The 24,838-nt window shown below is 39.7% G+C and overlaps 1 protein-coding gene across 1 annotated transcript in view; it reads left to right on the forward strand.

The window, feature by feature from the left end:
• NRG1 (neuregulin 1) overlaps positions 1-24,838 on the forward strand; it is a gene marked incomplete at both ends in the record, with an annotated part of 1,012,685 nt that overhangs the window by 162,058 nt on the left and 825,789 nt on the right. The gene's annotated exons all lie outside the window — the stretch shown is intronic.

Here is a 24,838-nt window from a genome sequence, read left to right on the forward strand (position 1 = left end):
TTTCAACAAAGCATTATTTCTCTGGCTCTGCTCCCGTCCAAACAGCATCCTCTGTAAGTCTCTTCTCCCGAATTATTCCTGGACCCCCAGATAAAAACTGCCGTTTTCCTTGCCTCTGTTGGATTCTTATTCTCACATCTGCTCTGGGGAAGGCTGATGCCTTGCATTAGGGGATGGATGTGTATGTTATGGTTTTGATGTCTGTGCAAAAAGCTGCAGCTTTGGTTTGGATGCATTAATGCCACTTCCTGTTACCCTTGAAGCCACAGTGCCTGTGACAGTACCTTATGTGTAATCAAGTGACATCATTAGGTTTTATCTGTAATTATCTGGCCCCTTCATCCTCAGATGTAGGCATGAACAGGTGAACCTGGGCCAGGGAATATGTGTCACTCTGTCAGGGAAACCACTTGCCCTTGGCCCTGGCCATTTTTCTGTGTCCTGCTTGTACATTCCTATTCTTTTCCCTTGAGTGTGTCCACCCACTGATCGTCAGCCACATCCAAGTTACCTGAATTCCAGCGTGGTCATTGCTTAGATATTAAGTTTTAAAACCCTGTAATTCTTCCTTCCCTTGCTAAATAGCTTTCAGGAAGTAGAAAAACTTGCAACATTTTAAAAAGTTACAAGCATATGAGTTTCCATATTATAATTCTCTCTCTCTCTCTATATATATATATATATTTATAATTCTATAGTAACCAAGTGAGCCTGACATCATTTACATTTATATGATCCTGTAAAAGTTTTAAAATAATCTGTGGTGTATTTTTCCTCTGGGTCCTCACTTTGAGAGCTAGGCAAGGCCGGTATTAAAATTCCATGTCTCAGGGTGTTTGAATGATTTTCCCAAACCAAGTCAGCCAATACAGAGCAGAAGCAGGAGTGGAATTCAGGTCTTCTGGCTCCATTTGCTCTCTGAGGCTTGTTCTGTTCTACTGGGACATCATTAGAAGAAATGCCAAACTAATGCCTTTTCCTCTCCTGCCCTTATCACGAAAGCCCTGTTAAGTGTTCTGTTGACATTCTTCCTGACGTCTATAAAAATTCATATTTTATTTTTATTCACCCGCTGATTGATTTAAATGTTATGTAAATTAAGTTCCAAAAGGCAGAAGATATATATATAGCTTATAAATATATATTTCATATCTATCTTTGTGAAAAGATAAACCCCCTAGCTATAAAATTGACATGTCCCTTGTTAAAAACCATTTCCTAAAAGCTACTAGTTATAAGGTTATATCTTTGGCGTGATGTACCTCTAAATACTTCTTGCATCAAGCTTCTACCAAAGCAGACAGAGCTTCCCCAAGGCCTAAAGAACTTGGCAAATGTTGTTGAACAAAAAATGACAACAGTAAAACTGTGTGGGGGGATTCTGCGTTAGGAACACCTAGGAATGTTCTCTCTAGCATTTGAGCAGTTCTCACCATGGAATATGACTTTTGTCCCTCCCTGTTCTTTTCTGCTGCCTCACAAAGACTTGTAATGGAGTGCTGAGCCTTGGCCTGCACATCCAAAGGAAAGTCAGTCAGCTGCTGAGGGACCAGGGGCGTTCCACCAAGGTGACCAATTATGGAGGATCGGAAATGCTCCGCTACACACACTTGATGTTCTTCTACCTTTTGAAATCACTGAATCAGGCCCACTGGAAGGGGCACTAGGCCCCATCTCATGTAGTGCCTATTACATGTGCAAAGTCAGAACGTACAGAGTGCATTTGCATTTGAATGGGGGAAACATGCTGTTAGATAGATTAGAAAATCTTTATACTTGCATTTTTGTTTCCTTCAAAAAATTCAATGTGTGATGTAGTAGAGCCAGGAATATCCCCTTTTCCAGTTGTTTCCTCATCCTATGTTTAAACGTTCCCACCACTGTAGCGTCTGATAAAAAAAATGGAACTCTTTTCCTAATGCAAACAGAAATAGTATGCATGCCGCAGAACAAAGGTTGTTCCTTTTCACTGGTGGTGTATGTAAATATGACATGTTTTAGATTTCTGTAAGCTCATTTATTTTAAAATCCAACTCACCATCTGAAATTCCTTTTGTAAGATATTACAGAGAACGCTTAAATTATACATCTTATTCTTGCATCTACATTCCTCAGAAAATCCCCCTTATGTACAAATAATATTGAATATCTTAAATCAGTTTCTGTAGGCCCAGTCTTCCTTCTACACATGAGGTTGAAATATTTTTTTGAGGGAGAGGGAAATCATTTCTTGGAACACCCCCTGGTTTTGCTATTGCTGCTTTTGTGGCTGCAAATAAGTAACTCCTGTGGATCCTGCTAGAAAGATCTTTATCAAACCTATCTCAAAGGAAAAAAAAAAAGGAAGGAGCATAAGGTCAACTTGTGTACATATTTGAAGTCTACTCATGACATTGGGGAAGAGGAGTCACTGTTGACTTGACAGCTCACTGATTAGTACATATTTGTAGCCAGGTGCTGGGTCAGGTTAAATTGGAATGATTTGTTGACATGATTCAATCTAGATTCATATTAAAACAGTTTTTATATGTAAGGCTTCTTTCCACCAAAAAAAAAAAATAGATTTTATGGTGCTGTGTACATACGGTGTGAGGAAAACAGTACCCTAACATTTTATCTGCTACTGTATAGTCTCTCTTATTAAAATTCTTCCAAGAATTCTGTGATGATCTAAATACAAGGTAAAATCTATCAGATATTTGTGAAAAACATATAACATCTTTGAAAAAAGCAGTTGAAATCCTAGACTCAGTAGACTATAGGAATTTCATGGTGGAGCTTGGCCTATACCTCCACTTTTGGATATGTGCTTTATCTAGTGTTATATTTAAAATAATGCTTATTTTAAGATAACTCTCACTTTGCATTTATTTTTTATTTATTTATTTTTTTTGCGGTACGCGGGCCTCTCACTGTTGTGGCCTCTCCTGTTGCGGAGCACAGGCTCCGGACGCGCAGGCTCAGCGGCCACGGCTCACGGGCCTAGCTGCTCCGCGGCATGTGGGATCTTCCTGGACCCGGGCACGAACCCGTGTCTCCTGCATCGGCAGGCGGACTCTCAACCACTGCGCCACCAGGGAAGCCCTCACTTTGCCTTTATTAATGACCACACCCTCCTAATGAAAGTAGTTTCTCCTCCCAAGCTTTAGCAAATTTTTATATTTTCAACTCCCTACACAGTTATTAGATCCTGAATTTGTCAGAATTCAAGGAAATAGCATTAATGACAGTGAGTTATGAATGATAAACCTCACCCTATTCTGTGGGCGATTTTCCTCCTTTTTGGTTTCAAGTCTTAGTAATGGTTCTTAAAAAAAAAAAAGTGATTGGAGCAATTCTTTTCTTCTAGAAATGGAACAACTCAACCTAGCCTCACGAAGCTGACATTTTAAAATTAGCCTCTTAACTTTTGATGTGAGAAAGGGTTTTAATGATGTGATTATCATATAATAAAACAAATTCAAGATCATGTTGAATCTTCATAGCTCTTATTATTTTGTCCTTCAAACTATTGTCTCTGTACCCCCTTTTAACCCATTCTTTTCCACAATACGTTCAACAGACTGTAGTTAAAAGATAACTGGCAGGAAGGCCGGATACCTTTCTGAGTCATAAATCATACAGGTCTTCCTTGACTTATGATGGGGTCATGTCCCAATAAACCCATCATAAGTGGAAAGTCTTGTAAGTTGGAAACCTACCAAACATCATAGCTTAGCCTACCTTAAACATGCTCAGAACACTTACATTAGGCTACAGTTGGGCAAAACCATCTAACACAAAGCCTAAAGCTTTTAAAATAAGGTGTTGAATATCTCATGTAATGGGTTGACTACTCTACTGAAAGTGAAAAACAGCATGGTTGTCTGGCTACAGAATGGTTGTAAGTGTATCGGTTGTTTACCCTTGTGATCACAGGGCTGACTGGGAGATGCCACTGCCCAGCATCACCAGAGAGGGTGATATCATACCACATATCATGAGCTCAGGAAAAGATCAAGATTCAAAATTTGAAGCACAGTTTCTACTGAATGTGTTTTGCTTTTGCACCATCATGAAATCAAAAAAATCACAAGGTGAATCATTGTAAGTTGGGGACCATCTGTACTTCCTTTGTGTGATGAAGAGTGTTGAGTTTGTCTATGCTGTAAGGAAGTATGAGATCTCTGGATCCAAGAACAGCTTGTTTTTTGTTCCCAGAACATCTTAACCCAGTCCCCCAAGCTCCAGCCCCCATAGGGTGATGGATGAGGGCCAGAATCCATTTGCATGTAGAGCAGTGTTGCACCACATGAGAGGAGCCCTGAAATTATGAAACTTAGGGCATATGTAGGACAGCTGGCACATCTGCCTTTCCTTCCCTCCAGAGAGAGAGAGAGAGAGAGAGAGAGAGAGAGAGAGAGAGAGAGAGAGAGAGAGAGACTCATTCTGGAGTGTAAGCAGGTGATTCTGGGAAAGAGTGGAAACATGTCCGTAGGTTTCATTGCATGAGCAAATGGCTCCAGAGGAGAAACATCTCTGCATCTTTGCAGAACAATTCACTGTCTTTAACTTCCAAGGCATATTTGCCGTGCTATCATCCGTTGACCAACCTTGCCAATACTCTTTGCTAAGAAACCCCAGATCATGCAGAAATGTGAAAATATTCATGGAGAGCTGTCTCTCAACATGTGGTACCTAGTGCATTATTGTGTAATGTTCTAGGAATAGTTGGTAGGGATTGAACTCATGAACTTGAATTATGAGCACTGGAAATTACATAAACCAGTTGGCAATGGAACATTCACACATTTTGTGAGAAAATAATTCTGTAGGTTAACGATTAGACACAAGACATGTATTCCAAGTCAATTGTCATTTTTATATTTTGTTTAATTTATCTTGCAAAATAGATTCTAAGTCATATTGTCTGGGCATAACCGTAGTCATTGAGTCCCTCTAAAAGCAAAATCCAGCTAGGTGTGAGACAAGTGGTATAACATATTTACATGCCCATTTCCAGTGTGGTTGGTTTTATACCTTTGTAGCATGTTTGTGGTTCTCAAGTCACAAATGTTTCGGTGAAAGCTGTGTAATGGAATACTAAAGCTAGCTCTCTTCCTTCAAACTCTGGAATGAGAGCCAGATTTTCATCATTTCTGGTAAATGTCATGGAACTATAAGCATCAGGGCTTTCAGCAGTCCCCAAATAATTTTCCTCCCATCATGGCTGAGTTTAAGATCTCTTTCTTGGTTATCTTATTTGCAAAGACAGTGGAAAGAGCGTTAACATTTGTTAGGTTCAAGTACATACATACCAGTTTTGTGGGAATGCTTTTGGACCCTTAGTTCTTTTTGACAGTTTTCTAAACTCATGCCCGGAGTGGATTCACTTCTTTAATACTTGTCTGATTCTCTACTTAACAGGAAAATGCAGTGCTTGTCAGTTTTTTCAGGGGGGTGGCATGAATCACTGATGTACTTGGAAAGAAACAGCAGGAATCCAAATACACTCATGTCATTTTTTTGTGTTAGAGAGAAACCAGGAAGCATGAATTCTCACTTTTCTTAAAGTCTTTACAGTGTCAAAGGGATGTTTGTGAAGGTGGGTTCTGGGAATCATTGTTTTGAAGTGCACCCAAAATTAGAAACCTGGCTTATATGTGCTGGCTTGTCTCTCAGCCTGAGCTGCCTTTTTATATTTATCCCAAGTTAAAAAAATATGTTCCAATTTTCTTTTACAAATATACAATGTATATTTGTTTTTGACCAAGGCAAAAGCTTCCATTTTCACTGATGAAGAGAGGGGAGTTTTCATTAGATGTAGGGGAGGCTTGGGCGTAATGTATTTTTCAAACCTTGGATTGAACACGTTAAATAAAGCTTAAACTAGCCCAAGATGACCTGAATGATTTCTAGTTAACTCTCCTTTGTAATAATTGTCTCAAACATTTACCTAAACTGCGACTCTGATTATCATGGAATAGGATGTAACTCATCAGAACTCCCTCTTAGGAAAAGTAAGAGTGGAGAAGACACGGGTAATTGTTGTTGTTACATTGGATTCTCCTTATATAGATGCTCAAATAAATCGTTTCCATAAACCAACAGGTCCTCATTTTGGTGAGAGCATTTGGGGAGGTAGTTACACAGACACCCATATGTGGTAATTTGAAGGCTGTTCCGTGAAGGTACCTCCACCCCATCTCCATCCCCACTGATCTGTTCTGGACGTAATACCACTATGTCAATCATCAGCATGACGAGTTAGCAGTGGGATTGGAGGGATCCTAGGAAGGAAGGGAAGTTCCGTGAACCCATCAATTCACATTTGCTCATGAGATTAATTTATCAGTACATGAAGGGAGGTCTGGGTGCAGAAGGAGACAATTAAGTCAGGGGCGTAAGGTATTTCTAAGGAAGAAAAAGGCTTTGCTCAACCTGCAGCTCTAAGGCCCTAGACGCCCCAAGGTGGGTGCAGATGGCTTACAGAAGTATGGCCTAGAAATAAGCACAAAGTCTTAGAGACTGAAACATGCGTAATTTAAAGGTAAAGTATTCGAATACAAAACGATCACTTTATTATTTCCATCATTTTTAGCTTTGGAGGCCATCACATGTTCAGATCAAAATGGAGAGGATTAGATTCTTCACTAACAGTGCCTTTGGGATCACTTGACAAAAAGAGCTCATTGGCTGCTGTGTGGTATCTATCTGATTCTTTGATTTGATTTTTCTAGGGAGAGCTCTTTGGAGAGGATGTTAATGCACCTATGTTTAAAGAAACTATTATAGAATCCTTACTTAATGATAGGCAAAACTTGATTGAGCTTTAACAAAACCAGGCATTACGCTGAACTTCATAAGCATTGTTTCATTAACTCCGTGGCATAGGTATCTGTATTTTACAGATGGGGAAGAGAAGAAATTTGACCATGGTCACATAGGAAAGTGGAAATCTGGATGTGAATTCTCATCTACTTGAATACAGAGCCTACATTCTCCTTCATTATGTGTAGGTTTTGATAGGCTTGGTGTAATACTCTGGTAAGAGATGTCCCCTGCATCTCGGCGACTTACACAAATAAGGAAAGACTCCGATGCGTCCTTTGTGGGTCATCTGTAGTTTTTCTGCTTGTCATCTTCACTTAGACCCAGTTTGACGTAGCGGCCACTATCTTAAACATTACTAGTCATGGCAGAGGGAGAAACAACTCTTGTGAGACTCCTGAAGCATCTTCCTAGGAGCGACGTGTGTCACTTCAGCTCACATTCCACTGATCTAAACAAGTCCAAAGGAAAAACCTGACACTTACGGGCTGAGGAAGTAGAAAATTCTTCTCCAAGGAGAGGCAGTGAATATTTGCAAACAGTAATACCACAACAGCCTCTGTGCCTACCAATCGTATTAGAGCTTTCTGAAAGGCAAAGTGTTTTTACTTCATTTTATGTAATAGGTTGACACTTAAAGCAAAAGGCAGGCCCTGGTCTCATGGAGATGAAATAATGATTTAATATAGAAGCTGGAAACAAACTCAGAGTTCTTGCATTCTTGTTTCTGTACTTTTTTTCTGGAAGTCTAGATTTCGGTTTTATATGCAGGCATGTTAGAAGAAGGTGTCTTGTTTTGCAAATAGAAACAGCCTCAGGAGACAAATAACAATGGCATGGGAAATTGATGAATTTTATTTTTAGTAGCAATCTCAGGCAAGGTTTTACTGTCAATATTTTCCTTGATACTCAAGAAGCCAACAGAGAGGGCCATGTTCTATGAATTCAGGTGGCTACAAATATTGGCCCTGACATTTTTAAGGGAACAATTGCAGAAAAGATATAGAAGCAAATAAATATAGAGTCTCTGACAACCAGGAGAGATGGAACCCTTTCTCACAATTATTTCCAAGGGTATTTTCGTAGTAGTTTTGTTTATGTTCACTTGAATCCCTGTTCTTCTACTTTTTTTTTTCCTGGTTTTAGCACCAAGTGACTGATTTCCTACTCCAGAACAGTGTCAGCAGGATGAGGATGTATTGGCAGGATCTCTTTTAAATCAGTAACCCCACACTGACCGTTGACCTAATTAACAGTCTGCTGTAGGCATCTTGCAGTTGATACTAATGTTACCCCCAAATCAAGACGATTTTGGTTACAGAAAATTTAAGGGGTGTCCCACTCAATTCATTGTACATTCAATTGTGTTATAATAAAATTGTATGAACTGTAGTTGGCTGGCAGCTTGAACACTGCATTGTTTCTTTTTGTAGCACTTTTATTGGAATACTTGGTTTGTTTTTAAACCAGTGTCTCCACTGTTGGTCTTGTGGTATATTTAACCTCTGGTCAGGTCAGTTCAATAATTGCAAATGTGTTGATATTGGAAAAGTTCAGAGCAGATCTTGACACGTGCCTTTGGACTTCAGGAAATATCTTTGTCCACAATAAATAAACTAAACAAATAAACTCATAACACTTTGACAGTGATAGCATAGTGACCAAATATATGCCATACTTATACTTTCTATGGATAGAAAGAAAAATAACTTCTGGTTATTGCAATCTGGGCTGGGAATTTTCACTTACGTTGCCTTACTGAATGTTCATGAAAATCTTCATGTGGTAGCTATCATTATTCCCATTTTTAAATGGGAAATAGAGACTGAAAAATAGGATAATTTGAAGACATTAAAAATAAAAGTCTAAGCATAAAGACATACAACCCGGAAGATGTAGGAGCTCTGAATACACGTGTATCTAACTCCAAAGTTGTTGGTCTACTTGACATTGTGCTTTCTGTGTGTAATTGTAAGATTTTAGCAGTTTCTCTTCTATCTCTGGGCCTCGGTGGGGGGCAGAAGCTGCTTTGAATTCCTGAAGAGGCCTGTAAGGCAAAATAAATATATCGAAAATAACTTTTACCATTTCCAAATGGCTTTTCCAAGCGGCTCTGTTGTTCCCACGTGTCACTAATGGATTCTCATCAATGGCCCCTACCTCCAGGTAGGCCGTGATCAAAAAAGCCTCGCGGTTGACAACCGAACAAGTGGCTTTTGTGTATCTTGTTGCCTGATTTTTGCCAAAATCCCTTTGAATTTTTTCTTAAGAGATGATTAAAGGAATTCCCTGGTGGTCCAGTGGCTAGTACTCTGTGCTCTCACTGCTGAGGGTCCAGGTTCAATCCCTGGTTGGGGAACTAAGATCCCACAAGCCCTGGGGTGTGGCCAGAAAAGATGATTAAAGTAAATGTATCCATATCTGCAGAAAGATGTAAGGCTGATTGTTTTGTGAACAAAATAATTAATGAAAGTAAGTTATGTTCAATAAGGAGCAAAGAAAGTATACCACTTGCTAAATATACTAGCTAAACGTTAGCATTAGGCAATTGTTGGGCTTGTAGTGAGTTTCAGTGTGCACACACACACACATATGTGAACATTAGGGAGAGCGATTTTTTTAAACATTCCTTCTACCTCACCTAAATATTTTTCTACTGAGCGTCATTGAGGCACAGAAGAAAAACAAGCAGTAACCATGTGAAAGGAAAAAAAACATAGTGATATTGTAGATTTTATGTGTCAATTATTTTTATTAAATGCAACCACGTAGATAAAAATCACTTGTAAAAATTGAAAACCAGGGGTGCAGACTGTTAATGCATAGAGCAACTTTTTTTTTTGCAATGTTTCCCACGTATAGCTGCTGTTATAAGGGAGATGGAAATAAATTAAAAAACCAGGGAAGGGAGAGTAGCTGAGCAGAAGAATTAAAAAAATATCTAACACTATATTAACACATCTATCCTCAGAACAACCTTAGATCAGGGCTATTGTCATCCCCATCTTCTGGAAGAAGAAACTGAGGCACAGAGAAGGAAGGTACTTGTTCAAGATAATGAAGAGACACAAGAGGATAAGATAATGGAAAAAAGAGATAGGTAGAGACAGACAGACATCTTGGAAGACAAGTCAACTTACGTCATCCATTTTTGAAGTTCAAGTTCATCTCTAGCTATTGCCCATACACCTAGAAGCACCCCCTGTGACACAGACACAGAATACCCGTTCACTCTCACTGTCCACACTCCATGTTTTCCCTGGAAATAGAATCCTCCTTTTGAGCTGTGTGCACTGTCAGTTGGGATGAGAAGCTGTGTTGCCTATTCTTACAGCCTGGTGAAACCTTGAGACTCAGTTGAATGAGCTGTAAGTAGGAGTTTTCTACAGGACTTTTGGGAAGTCTTCCCAAGGGATCACATTCAGCTGGGAGGGATGCAATTAGCCTTTGCACCTTTCTTCCTCCTGGCCTGCAATAACGATCTGGGGGTGGAGTTTCAGGCACTGTTTTGGGTCATGAGGTGACCTGGAGGATGGAAACCAGTGCTTGGGTGTGGAGTAGGAAGTTAGAAGGGGTTTGGGTGGGCCCCTGATGACCTGCTTGTCCCATTTCAGCCCAGGACTACCTCTTTCTGGACCTATTTCATATGAGAAAGAAATGCTATTATATTATGCATAAGTTAGTTTTTTTCCCTTTTCTTTCTTTCAGCTATATGATGCTAAACCTAATCCTAACTGATACACACTCTTAATAAGTTTAGAAACCCGCTGGAAAGAGAATTGTTCACTGGGCTGCAGCAGTGACCTAAAGGCTAAGTGAAATTGAGCTGAGGGCCTATGGAAGTCTTTGGCCAGTGGATTTGCTGGTTCTTTTGCAAGAATTGTGTCTTGGTTCTTCTGGTTCAGAGTATCACAACAGAACGTGCGAATTTACATTTTTTTATGCAGCTGATTACTTTTGTAATTGAAGTATCTTGCTAATAAAGCAGTGCTTATACACCAGCTAAAGTGTTTTTAGTGTTAGATATTTTACTTGAAAAAAGGAAAGGAGTGTGGGGTAGTTTTCCCCTGCTCTTTGGGCAGCCTTAGTTCTGACTGTTCCAATTATGCAAGCTATTTGTCATGGAAGAGTAATGGCCGTTTGAGTAAGACTTTTCCATATGGTCTCTCACAGTCACTGGGAGAAAAGAAGATCACCTCATCTTTTGGGGAGGTGATCTTTTTTCTCTTTACAAAATAACATGGAGTTTGGTATGAATTTTAATGGGTGAATAATAGACTTTTGCATAATCAGTTGGACAAGATAAATAACAGCGGCATGGTTAAAATTCTATATGTAAGAAACTGAGCTTGGGTAGCATGATTTTTAGGTGATGAACTATCAAGAAATTGAAGACCGGCTGTCATAAATATCATTTTTCTCTGGTAACACTTGGGTAGCCTTCCTAGGCTGATTTCATTCAACACAAAAATAAATTATTTCTGCTTTCAGTTTTCTCTTTTATTTCCCTTTTCATTTTATTTGATTGTTTGTTTCGATAGGGTGGCTTTTGTTGCTTCATTAAGCTCAATTGTGTATCTGTTCCCCAAGTGACTGAGTGTTTGCGGTCAGCTGTATAGAAATCTTTCTATATAAGCTGGTCTACACTTTAGCATACTGAGGACGCAGCCTTACATCCATAGCATCCGGCCAGAAAATTAGTCTTAGCTTAGGATTTAAAGAAATTAAGTGATGTCCCAAAGGAATCTGTGGGCAGCAGGAAATTTAATTTTTAAAACTGAAGAATATATGATAGTGCAAGCATAGAATGATTTGAGCCTGTGAAGGCTATTTCTGCCAAATGCATTATCAGAGAGCCAGTAAGGCCAGGAAAGTCCAAAGTTTCTATGAGTGCTCAGCTATTTTGGAAGACTCCTGCAGGTATTTTCCAATATGATTCCATTTTGAAGTCACATTGTGTGTGATGCGTATTTATGACATTGTATACCACATGTGTTCTATAGAATTTCCATGACAAAAACTCCTCTGGTCAATATTTGATGATGAGTGTTTATCTTTGCAAAATAGCCATTGTTTTTTGCCGCTTGCTACCTGCTTCAGTATAATTCCTGCTCTTTGATGACAATTAACTTGGCTGGCGCCTGCGAAAGTAACTATAGTTGATTTCGTTACATTAAAGGGTCAAAATTATAGCTGCATGGAGCTAAGGTCATGACAGAACCAAAGAGCTCTGGGCACAAATCTTCCTTTCATGCTCGGCTGGGTCCAATAATCCCCGGAGGCTCAGGTCTCTGATTACGTTTCCAGATGGTCTCCTCTGGTGTAAACACCGCTGGCGCTCTGTCTAGCGGCATCAGCTGCCCTGGCAGACAGCAAAACAGCAGATCAGGGCAGCGCTGAGAATTACGTAGTGGGTGGCACCTGTTGCCAGAGTTTTGACCTCCCCCGTGCTATTTTCAACTTACTCCTTTGCCTTTGTACTTGCAGGTCAAACTCTTTTTTCTTTTTTAAGCATGAATCCAGCTTTACCAACACCCTTCCCTTTCTGCATATATTCTTAGAACCAGTCCTTGGATTTCCTGGTGATCTTGCAGATAAATTGTCATGTCTACTAGTGAAGAGAATTTGTTTACTTATTCATTTATTCAAAAAATGCCTATTGGGTGCAGGTCATTTATTCAACATTTATTGAATGTCTAATTTAGTAGCAGGTACTGTGCTGGTTACCAGAGCTACAGTGGTGAGCGAAGAGAAGAGATGGGACCTCTCTGAAGATTTTGTCTTTCTTCTCCAGGAATGCTGGGTTTTGGCTTTCCAGCTAAATCCACTGCCTTCAGGAATCGATGAAAAGCTCGCCTCCTTCATTGGAGAGTTCTCTGATTAGCCCCTCTCAGCTCTGAGCAGGCTGTCTTTCTAGAATTCTCTTAACACATATACATTCGTAGTCCTTTGTAACCTTGTTCGTCAATACATCTTTCAGGCAGATGTGTTGAATTTTTCATGGTCTTTTGTTGTTTTCTCTCAATTGGAAACTCCTCGAGAGAGATTAGTGTTTCTGGCACCTTTATTTTTGCTTTTCCCTTTCACTGATACATCGCTAGACACTTAACTTGTGTTCAGTAAACTTGGAGAGTTCATTCGACAAAAGATTTTGCACCTTCTGTACTCCAAGCTACAAATGGATAGCATTATCATGACAGTCGGGTACCACGTAGCAAAAAGGAATAGCAGACTGACAGACCGTATCTGTGATATATCATGGGTAAAGTTTTTCAGTTTTTAGTGAAATCCCATCCACTGCCTGATGTCTTATGGTTACAACTTAATTTCCAAATTTGTGTATTTCCATAATTGTTTATTTGAAAGGTAGGGACGGTCTTCTCTGAGGCTTTCTGAAGGGTATTTGATACAATGCGAAACCACTGTGGTCCTAGAATCCTGTTAGTGCTGAGTGGAGTGGGACATCCGATCCAGCTGGTGGAGAGCATCCCTGCAGGGTTGCCTGTCTCCATGCATGTCTGTATAGGTACCTACTCCCCCCTAGAAACGGCTCCTTTTGTTTCATGGAGATTGGCTGGACTGGCAGGTGATAAGGCCAGAGAGGGATTGGTGCACAAGAGGCAGCTGAGGTAGCACGCGCTGCGATGATGGAGCCATTTGTCGATCTCACGTTCTCATCTGGATGGATTATCTTCTGCAGAGTGGGTCAAATCCCACTGCACACCTCCGTTTCTCACTAGATCCTGGGGAGGTGTGTTTGGGCAGAGTTCACTCCAAATCTGATAGATCGAAACTTCTCTTCCTGGTTGCTTGAACTTTCTTGCGATTTTCCATTTCACATCAAAATAGTATCCCAGCCAGCCATTGCCAGTACAAGCCACCATTAGCTGAGACTATTATATCAGTCTTTTCCAGGATATGATGAATGATAGCCACCAAAAAATAAATTAAAAATAAAACCAAAAGAGTAGTTACTAAGAGAAGAAAAATATTGCTTGGCATGTCCTTATTTAATCATTTAAAAAAGTTTATCTTTGAACCACACATTTGTGTATATGTGTGTGTGTGTATGTACATACTTACTTGCTACCTATTTGGTCTTTTGAAAACATCTCCCACTAGATGCTGGGATCAGCTGGGACGCTTTCAATTGCAGGTAATAGGAAAGTATCACATTGGCTTAACCAGTGAAGATGATTGGATCATGGAGGTAAAGCTAATTTCCGGTGAGGCTTGCCTTAGTGGTTGCAACATTGTGATCAAGATCTGCCGTCTCTCCATTTCAATCTAGTTCTTTGGCTTTGGCTCTAGTGACGGTTTGGCTTTATGATGGTTTTGTTTTCATGTTGCTAAATTGGTCATTATCATCTTGCTCGAATACAGCAGGGAAGAACATATTTCTTCCTGTAATCTTGGAAGAAATTTCTGGGCTTCGATCTAATTAGGCCATTTTAAGTCATATGCCTATGCCGAACTGATCATGATGGCTAGTGGTGAGATGATGCTGGTTAGGTTGAGTCTTCAACCCCAAATACCTCCACCTTTTTACAGCTGGAACTTGCGTCAGCTTCTGCCAAAACACTACGTGGAGAATGGATGCTTAAGTGATGATTTGGGTATCATTACCCAAAGAAAGAGCAGTGAATACAAGACAGTCAAAACCTATCAACTGTCTCTACAAGGATTCATTTTTAAAATAGTATATAGTTTGCACACGATTCTCAAAGAGTTGGAGATTTCAGGGGAAATGACAGAGCACAGAGCTTTGTGCTATATTCAGAATGTCATAGAGCTTCAAACAGTTCTTAAGACAGATGTGGAGCAGTTTTAAGATTTCTGAGAAGTAATTGATTTATCACTGTAATAGTCATAATATGTGAAACCTTGCCTGCTAATGACAAGAAGAAACATCTGGGGCTAGTGACAGGGTTAATTTTGGGCATTCTCTCTCTGTGGAAAGGACTGGCTCTTCTGGGATTTATATTGGCAGTTTGGAATCTTTTCCAGGTGGGAAGGAAGACTCAGAACAGTAGCTGAGATTGCCTCTCCTCCCAGAAGAAAGCTCCAGCTTGATCATAGCTCCCTGTGGCTCATTGGAGATCAGCATACAAACCCTGTGCCTTAGTGATGCATCCACTCAGAGGCCACCTGTACACTAACCAGTGTCAGCTAGGATGTAGCTCGGACCTGAATACGTTCAGGTGATACAGTTTTAAAGGCTGACAATGATGACTATATTTTTCATCTGTTGTTCCTCTCATGCAGGGCCCCTCTTCTTCTCTTACTTGCTCTTTAACACGTTTCTATGTACTTATCTCTATTATAATGCCTTAATAGAGACATTCACCTCGTACAATCCAAGGTCTCCTAGCTAGGAAAAGAGCTTTGGCTTGAGATGCATCTTCAGATGTGACTTATTGAATCCCCAATTGCAGTTGGGGTGTAAGGCTTATTTTTAGTGGTACTCTGCTTTGAATTTAAAAGTCGAGATGGGAAATAAACTAGCCATTGAATGCCCTAGATTTTATTCATGGTGGCCATGGTGGCGGAGAATGGCTGACATTTTATGGTTTTATTATGTCTTCCCTCATCCCTTTCTTGCATAAACTCTGTTACCTTGTATTTCTTTCAACAGTGTTATCTTACTTCTTCCCAGAGCCAAAATTAGAGCAGAGGTAGGAGAGATTCCTTTGAATGGGCTCTCTTTATTGCAATGTGATCTTGACCTTGTCACACATGTGAAAGATTCAGTTGTAGTTCCTTATTGTCTTCAAACTCTTGTTATTAAAATTGCAAACAGTCCAGAGTCTATGGCCATTTCTTGTGTACTTTATCTGGGAATCAGTTCACCTTTTGCAGGTGTTTCAAGGTGACTTGATTGCAAACGAGCCTTCTTTAAAAACTAGAACCTGAGAACTTTATCTGTTTAGGAAGAAGCCACCAGGCAGAGAAGCCAGCTTCGCAAAGCTGCGGCATCCCCACATCATCCAACAAAGGTTAAAAGCCACCTGAAAACCTCAGTGTGACTCAGCCCCCCACCTCTTCCCTTTAGAGGCAGATAGCGCAGTCATGGACAAGTGAAGAGACTGTTGGAAGGGACATTGTTGTGAAAGGCACATGGTGGAGAAGGGTGGGAAATTAGGCAAAGGGAGAGGGAGGAAATGTTTTTTGCTTGGTTAGCTTAAAATCTCAGTGCCTTTTTAACACACAGGCTATGCTGATGTTCATATCCAATGGGTAAGTTTACGCTGCCCACGTATAGCTCAGAAAAGCATATGGCTCCCTGATGGTTTCAGGAACATCTCTCTGGAAGCAACAGATGCCTAACATGTAGAGGTCCTGCGGTGAAACCTTAGCCTTGGCCTTGGAGAGTTTATAGTCTGGAGTGATTATGATTTCTGAAAAGAACATCTTTGGCAAGTTAGTTTTCAAGACGGATGCAGATAAGCACACGAAACTGTGAATTTGTTTGGGAAATTTTATCGAGAGTAGCCTATGCCTATGCCTGGTTCCATGAGCACCAGTGATGGCTCAATAGATTTTTGTTAAAATGACAGCTAAAGGGAAAGAACCACCATTAGCTAAAATTCCCCAATAATTATTGGCCTGGGCAAACCCACTTTTGCTTGAGTTCTTCAGTGTTCTGTTCTCTACACAGCAAAAACCCTTGTGCCATTTTTGGATTTTCTTCATCCCCTGTGTCCTGAGTTGTGCTCCGTGATCTCATGTGAATTAGATGACATTTGGTAAAATCCTCTTGCTCATCCCGTAGCAGGTGCAAGTGGGTTAACTCCCAGGGAACTAACTCAAGTTTTAGCAAGTTTCTCTAGGCTTCAAGACAAAGAGTTTCCCAACAGTGGAGATTTTAGACATTTTGGCAAGTCAGTAGGGGAGATATTTTCACCCAGCATGACTGTGTTTGGCTCAGGTAAAAGTAAAACCCTCCTGGGCTGGCTTGCAGGTAGGTTCTTGAAATCTGGACATGTTTCAAAAACCATTGCCTGTTCTTAATAAGTGCAGTGGTGTGAGGCGCCATGAGTAAAGCATGATTTAAACCTGTCCTAGCACTAATTTTACTCATGAGCTCTTGGCAAATATGTTTGTGGTCTGCCATCTCCCTCTGAAGGTTGCCAGTTAGCTAAACATCAGCCAACCATGTGACACCAAATCCACATCAGTAATCTGACTTTGTGGAGCCATTGATTTTCATAAGGATTTGCAAAAAGAAAATCTTTCTCCCTCTCCCTCACACACTCACACACACACACCCCCCAAACACAGAAGTTTTATTTATTTAATTATTTTTTTTTTTGCAGTACGCGGGCCTCTCACTGTTGTGGCCTCTCCCGTTGCGGAGCACAGGCTCCGGACGCACAGGCTCAGCGGCCATGGCTCACGGGCCCAGCCGCTCCGCGGCATGCGGGATGCTCCCGGACCGGGGCACAAACCCATGTCCCCTGCATCGGCAGGCGGACTCTCAACCACTGCGCGGCCAGGGAAGCCCTTATTTAATTTTTAATGTAGCAGGACAAAAACCAGTCTTCTTGCCTGAGCAGTGAATCTGTAGAAGATGCTATGTATATTATACACATATAAACCAGTAAGCAAAAATGCTTAATATCCTTCTGTTCAGTGGTTTGATGACTCTTTTTTGCTTTCCCCTACCCATTCCCATTGGTTGTACCAGATTTATTTCAGGAGCATGTTGTATACCCAGGCTATGTCACCGGACATTTAGTCTTCAGCACCTAACTTTCCTCTCTGCCTTTAGAATTACAAAAATTGAAGGTCACATAGTGTGTTTTCTATCTTGTAAATGGTCTGAAGTTAATACATATTAGTAATATGCTATTATTGCTAGTTAATATTGATACCATGAGGACCAGGCAACCATTTAAAAAACATATGGAGCGTTATTGATAGTACCATTTAACGAGTACTTATTACATGCCAATGTACTACGTCCTTTGCATATATTTATCTCTCTGCCAACAAATCTATGAGGTAGGAGCTATTAACACATTTTATAAAATGTGACTATGGTTACATGACTTGCCAAGTCACATAGCTAATTAATAGTAGAGTCAGAATTGGAACTCAGGGCTGCCTCACCCCGGAGTCCACAACTAATGATCATTACTTATGTCAAATAGCGCGTGCCCTGCACTATCTCATCACTTAGAAAAGTACACCCTTTTGAAGATTGGTTAGTGTGTTAGCTGGTTTGAGAATCTGTAGTTTGTTTTATTTTAAATTTTTATTGGAGTATAGTTGATTTACAATGTTGTGTTAGTTTCAGGTGTGCAGCAAAGTGATTCAGTTATACATATATCCACTCTCTTTTAGATTCTTTTTCCACAGAGGTCTATACAGAGTATCGAGTAGAGTTCCCTGTGCTATATAGTAGGTCTTTATTAGTTATCTACTGTATATATAGCAGTGTGTATATGTCATTTGTTTATCTGTGTCCTAAACTGAAAATCATGTTGAGCCTCATCAAATCTGGTAAGCTAAAAGGAAACAGGAGATGGCTATACGGTAGAAGATGTTTGATATTTCAGTGATGATAATGATGGATAATGACGTGATTTCACAGCTTGGGTTATCAGACCCAGGTGAGTGGATAAGTGGATTCAGATTCATCAGAATCACCCAGCCTGGCTTGTGGTCATTTCTTCACAAGCCCCTTAGGCTGTATATTGCTCTTTAATGGTGTAGTTTCCTCATTAGAATTGCCCTTGATATTCTCTTCACCCACATTAACCTGTATAAACATATACAAGGAAGAGGGTACATGCCCTTCCCTTCTGTGGTAACTCTCCTGTATCAAATAATGTCATATATTAAACAATCATCCTGGTTTATAGAGTCTAGGACAGCAGTGTCCAATATAAATTTCTTTGATGGAAACGTTCCATGTCTGCACTGGCCAATGAGGTAGCCACTTGCCACATGTGGTTATTAAGCATTTGAAATGTGGCTAGCACAACTGAGGAACAGACTTTTAAAGTTGAATTTTAAATAATTTAAAGTGAAATTTAAATTGAAATAGCCACACGCTAGTGGCAACCTTATAGCACAGGTCCAATCTGTTAGCTCAGGATGGGACCTTAGAGTTTGTAATATGCAACATATTCATTTTATTTTAGTTGAATCTAGAGCCAAGAGCAAGAAAAGCAATGAACCTCAGCCTGGAAACTTCATCTCTTGGCTTCTAGTCCACTATTCCTCCCATCAAAACCTGAAAAAGTTTTCTTGAAATATAGTATTTTAATTTAAGATTATTTTGGGTAGGGCCATGCTTATGTTTATAAAAGCATTGCAATCAAAAACTAAATTTTTGAATTAAAATGTGGCTTATTTTGATATTTATTTTAAGTTTCATAATTATGGAATAGGCCATATGTTAACATGTTTACACATGTGTTCTCATATACACATAGTTTACACACCTACTAGGATCAGAGGGGGCAAAGTAAAGTTCTCTTCCCATCCCTGTTTCTTAGCCATTGATTCCCCTCTCCAAAGGGAATGGTTATAGTTTCATTATGTATCTTTTCAGATATTTAGATATTTTAAGTGTGTAAAAATGTTTTGTTCTCTTTTTAAACAATTACTAGGATATCATGTTCATTGCTCTGCACATTCTTTTTTTTTTTTTTTTTTTTCACTAAGCAGTTTATCTTGGAGCTCTTTCCAAATGAGTACACAGAGTTTACTCTTAAAGCAAGTGCACTATCAACCTTAGTTTATTTAATGAAACCCCTATTGCTGGGTATTTACTTTCTTCCAACATTTTCTCTTAAAAGCAGCGCTGTAGTGAACTGCCTTGCATGTTTATAATTTCCATGTGTGCAGATGTATCTGGAGGATGACCCCTAGAAATGAAAGCGTTAGGTCAAATGGTGTGTGTGCATTTTAGATTTTGATAAATATTATAAATTGCTGTCCTAGGAGCCACATGATTTTATATCTTCACCGGCAATCCATAATATAATCTCTTTGTCCTTATCAACCCAATGTGTTATCAGACTGGTTGATCCTTACCATTCTGATAAGTAAAAAACAACAACAAAAAACAACTCAGTATTGTCTTAATACACATTTTTCTTCCTAGAACGAGTTATCATCTTTATATGTCCATAAAACCATTTGTGTTTTCCTGTGAAATGTGTTTGTATACTTTGTCCATTTTCCATCAGTTTTCTGTTTTGTTTTGTTTTGGTTACTCATTTATAGGAGCTTCTGTCTATTGGGGGAAATACATATCTCACAAACAGAATGCACATATTTTCTTCAGTTTATTGTTTGTCCTTTCAGTTGGCTTTTGCTGGTATTCACCATAGAGAAATTTAAAATTTTTATGCAAATAACTTCCAGTATTTTTTATAGCTTCTGGCTTTGTCATAATTTGAAAGATCCTACCTATTCTGAGAATAAACAATACTTACCATAATCCATTTGGCATTTATCCTAAAGATGTAAAGTATGACTTAAATAATGTTTGTCTTCTAAATGACGACCCAGTTGTCTCAGTATCACTTATTAAGTAATCCATCTTTTCTCCACATATTTGAGATACCATCTTTATCACGTACCAAATTTCAATTGGTATCTGAAACTGTATCTTACTTTGTAGTCTCATGAAATCTGTCTCTTTTGCTGGTATCACTTGTATTAATTATTTTATATTAATTATTTTATATATATTTTAATATAATGTAGGACTGTTCTCCCTTCATTGCATTCCTGGTTTTCAGACTGTTCCACCATTCTTAATTATTTTTCCTGAAGAAATTTAGACTCAGCTTGTCTGTTTCCAAAACAAGTTCTATTGTTATTTTTTTTAGGGTCATGTCAAGATTGATTTAGAAATATCCAAGTGATGTTGATTATTTCTAGCTGAGAACATGGTATGCCTTTCCATTTGTTTGAGCATTCTTTTGGGTCCTCTGGCAGTGTTTTACGGTTTTCCTCCAGTGGATATGACACATTCATTGTTTATTTTATTCCCACATTATCCTTTTTATGCCCTTGAAGTGGGATCTTTGTATAAACAGAAGCTATCCACTTGTGTATATTAACTTTGGACCTGCTGCATTATCTGATTTTTGTAACATTTTAGCAATTGATTCTTGTATATTTCCAAGGTCCCAAGTGTAAATCTATAGATAATGTTCATTTTATCTCTTCCTTTTCAATTTTTATGCCCTTTCTTTCTCTGGCCTAATTGTATTCAGTATTTCCTCTAGAAGTAGTTAAACTGTATAGAAAGTTGGGGCAATGTTTTGTTTTTCCTTATTTCAGCTCAGAAAGGTCCAGACATCCCACTGAAACATAATGCTGTCTTTTAGATTGAGATATAAATATTTTATTATGTATTTTTATCAAGAATCTATTTAAATTTTAGCAAATGCTGTTTCAACATCTATTTTTTGATCTCCATACAGTTATTAATATCCTAAGTTGAATTAATTATTTTAGCTTTATAATTTTAAAAGCCTTATTGTTTTTAAGTTTTGTTCATTCTCTGCCCGTCCTTTGTTCACTGATCCTTCCCAATTCTTGTCCTAGGTAAGAATCCCACTGGTCCCTGCTGCGAATTCAGTGGTAATTACTTCTTTTCCCCGACTCAAAACAAATGTTTGCATCAAAAGTGTCAAATGATAAGAGCTGGAAATTCAGCCACAAAGAAATGAAACATTTTTCCTTTATTGCTGTTTTTGTGTATGTTTGTGCTTTATTTCCCCAAAGGAATGGATCATTATTCCTAGTGTTCTGTATTGCATTATTTTGCAATTCTCTAGTGATGGAAAAGGAGAATAATGTCTAGCCATATAAAATGGTTAAACACGCTAGGATACAAGTCAGGGATATCCTTTTCGGTGCCCAAACTGGAAAGCCTTTTTCCCTTTAGGCTCCCTTATTTTTGAGCGAGATGTTTTAGGGCACAAAGTAGCCCACTCTCTCTCTTTTCAACTGTTTGGCCCGAATTGCATTTTATATTCCCAGTCAGTAACAAAATGGAAACAGAAAATGTATTTGAGGAAAGGCAAAAATATCACTTGTCTAAGACATAGAAATACTATACCCACGGCTAGTCAGCTTCACTTGCCTTACTCAGGTATCTCATGAGTGAAGCATTTCCCGTGAAGTTATAGGGATGGGATTGTGGCCCTCTGGGGAGGCGGCCAGCAGGGCAAGGAGCCAAATAGTTGATCTCCCAAGGCCAATGTGAAGAATGGTCTAGAATCACAGAATTGTTTTGTGGAGGGCCCCTCGTAAGTGGAGTGTCCCTGCAAAGAAGAGAAAATGAGCTCACATTGTGTTCATGCGGAAAAGGACAAATGATTGTACAAATGCAGCAATAAACAATTTAAGAAAACTTGTGGGGCCTAAATTTAGTATCAAGGTGATGGGCAAAATGAATTGCTTCGGGCTTCCCTGGTGGCGCAGTGGTTGAGGGTCCGCCTGCCGATGCAGGGGACGCGGGTGCGTGCCCCGGTCCGGGAAGATCCCACATGCCGCGGAGCGGCTGGGCCCGTGAGCCATGGCCGCTGAGCCTGCGTGTCCGGAGCCTGTGCTCCACAACGGGAGAGGCCACGACAGTGAGAGGCCCGCGTACCGCAAAAAAAAAAATGACTTGCTTCAATTTGCAGTGGTCCCATTCCAAATGCAGTGACAAAGACAGCCAGTAAACTGTAGTCATAGAACACGGAGGATACATTGATGGAGCTGGCTCAAGTGCAAGCTCTTTCAGTAAGATAAATCATCTGTGAAGAAGGAAAAAGTCAAATGGGGTATTTTCTATCTTTCTACTTTTCTTTTCATTCAGATAAAATAGAAACATTAAAATTCCCTCCAGGAAAAAAATATCAGCATATAAAATAATACAGTCTCCTTCCTACCCAGCCAAGTCTGACGGCATTATACCTGAGCCCTGCCTTCGTCTCTCCTTTTCATCCGAGTATAATTTGGCTACTTTGTAGCAAATAGGATATCTTACTCTGACCTCACATCATTTAGTCATGCTTGGTACTTGATCTTCCGCCCCAGTGACATGGAAGATTGGTTTTTCCAGCCCTCAGGTGGAAAAGCATGCGCACATACGCACACACACATACACACTCAAACTCAGAAATATTCTCACCGATCCAGTTTTCTTACTATGAGGATGGTTACATATTTGCTGTCATTGGGGTGTTCTTCTATCATTTAGTATCTTGGAGCACCTAATAGGTTTGTATCTCTTTGCTAGGTGCTGGGTAGGATACAAACACGATAAGAAAAGGGAGAGGATGCTGCAGAGCCATTGTGGAGAGGCATGTTTTCAGTTTCCAAATAGCCATGTTTCTTTTAAGTGTGACATGTGCTTTATTCTTAGTTATTTTGGCTTAGCATTTATTCATTCACTCATGTTTGCATGTACATTAAGCAGATATTTTAGGCTGCCTAGTATGTGTTGGGCATTGTGATAAGTTATGGACATTCAAAGACAAATTTGAATCCCTTCTTTCAAGGAGTTTTCTGGTTATTAGATTTGCAGTACAGTTTTAAAACTGTAGGTGGATCTCAAAGGAAGGAATGTTCATTCTGTTGCTGAGGAAGTGATGATGAAACAGATTTGAAAGATGAGTGGCTTATTTGTCAACAAGGTAAGAGTGGGAGGCATTCTGGGCAGACACAGTGGATGCTTGGAAGACTATGGTACTTTGAAGGAACTTCTGTAGTTCAGGGTGGGTTGGGTCTTGCAAGAGCCCGGGATAGACAGGTAGAAAGTAGCTGGTCATGGAGGGTCTTGTACGCACTCCACTCTAAACAGTTTGGACTTGAACGTGTAGACAGTGAGGAACCCTGAAAACAATTTGGACCACAGCAAGAATTTTCTTGAGGCCAGAAATGTGGAAAATGGATCAGAAGGAAGAAACAAGGAGCTCAATAACTTGGCTGTTTTTAGGGCACAATCCACATGTATAAGGCAAACATGGAACCAAACCCAGAAAGTAAACCAGAAAAAAGTGCCAGCCTACTATGTTTGGCAACTTGTGGTTTTGTTAACGCTTAAGGAAAAACGGACCTTCAGCGATAATAATTTAAGATGCCAGCCATTTGTCCCTTTAATTTCAGGTGTAAGAGAAATACTTTATTTTATCAAGTTAAAAACAATTTAAAAATTCATGCTAATACCAGACTGCAGATAATTCAGGGAATCATTACCTTATCTTCCTTGCTCTCTTTACATTTTGAAGATGTAGAGAGTAGCCCATACATTCAGATAATATCAGGGCTCCAGAGGATTTCGGAGACAATCTCCTTCAGTGATTTTCAAGATAACATCTCTCCCCATGTCCTCCGGGAGAAGCTTCCCTAATTAGCTCCAGTGTGTGCCAGAGACAGAGGTGGACACCTGGCTCTGTCCCCTCCCATTCCCCTTCCTGCACAGCTTGAAAACCTAATCTTGTCAAACCTCCTCATTTCATACAGGGACACTGAGGTTCCCAGACTGAAAGTGATTGATTTACCCAAGGGCACATGACTGACAGGTGGTTAATGGTCGGAAAAGGATCCCTAGGTCCCCTGACGGTTGGACAAATACTCCTACCCATTCTGGTTAACCTGATTTTTTATCTGGCTTCTCAATAAGGATTATTCTCTCTTAGGATCACTTGGGCACCACTAGTTACTCATAGGTTCACTTACACCAGTCATATTTGCTTTATGCAAATTTTCTGTAGATAAGCTTGTTTTAGGTCAGGTGCTCCTGACTTATCATTACTCTTGGTAAGTGTGCTAAGTGCTTGTTTTCTCCCCACCCCTGGATCTAAATTAATATGCGACAAAATGACTTGATGGGTCCACATCACATCCAATGCAGCCGTTTCTACCCCTTTCTAAATCCTTTTATTTTAGTCGTGAGAGGTTTAGTTCAATGGAAGAAGTTAAACTCTGCGTACCACAAGACTGTGGGTTGATAACCTCTTCAAAGAATCATTGACCATCATGTTCCGCCTACCCCCTCCCACCTACC

Source organism: Leucopleurus acutus (genome assembly GCF_964270905.1).
Source record: "Leucopleurus acutus genome assembly, chromosome: 21".
Taxonomy (NCBI): domain Eukaryota; kingdom Metazoa; phylum Chordata; class Mammalia; order Artiodactyla; family Delphinidae; genus Leucopleurus; species Leucopleurus acutus.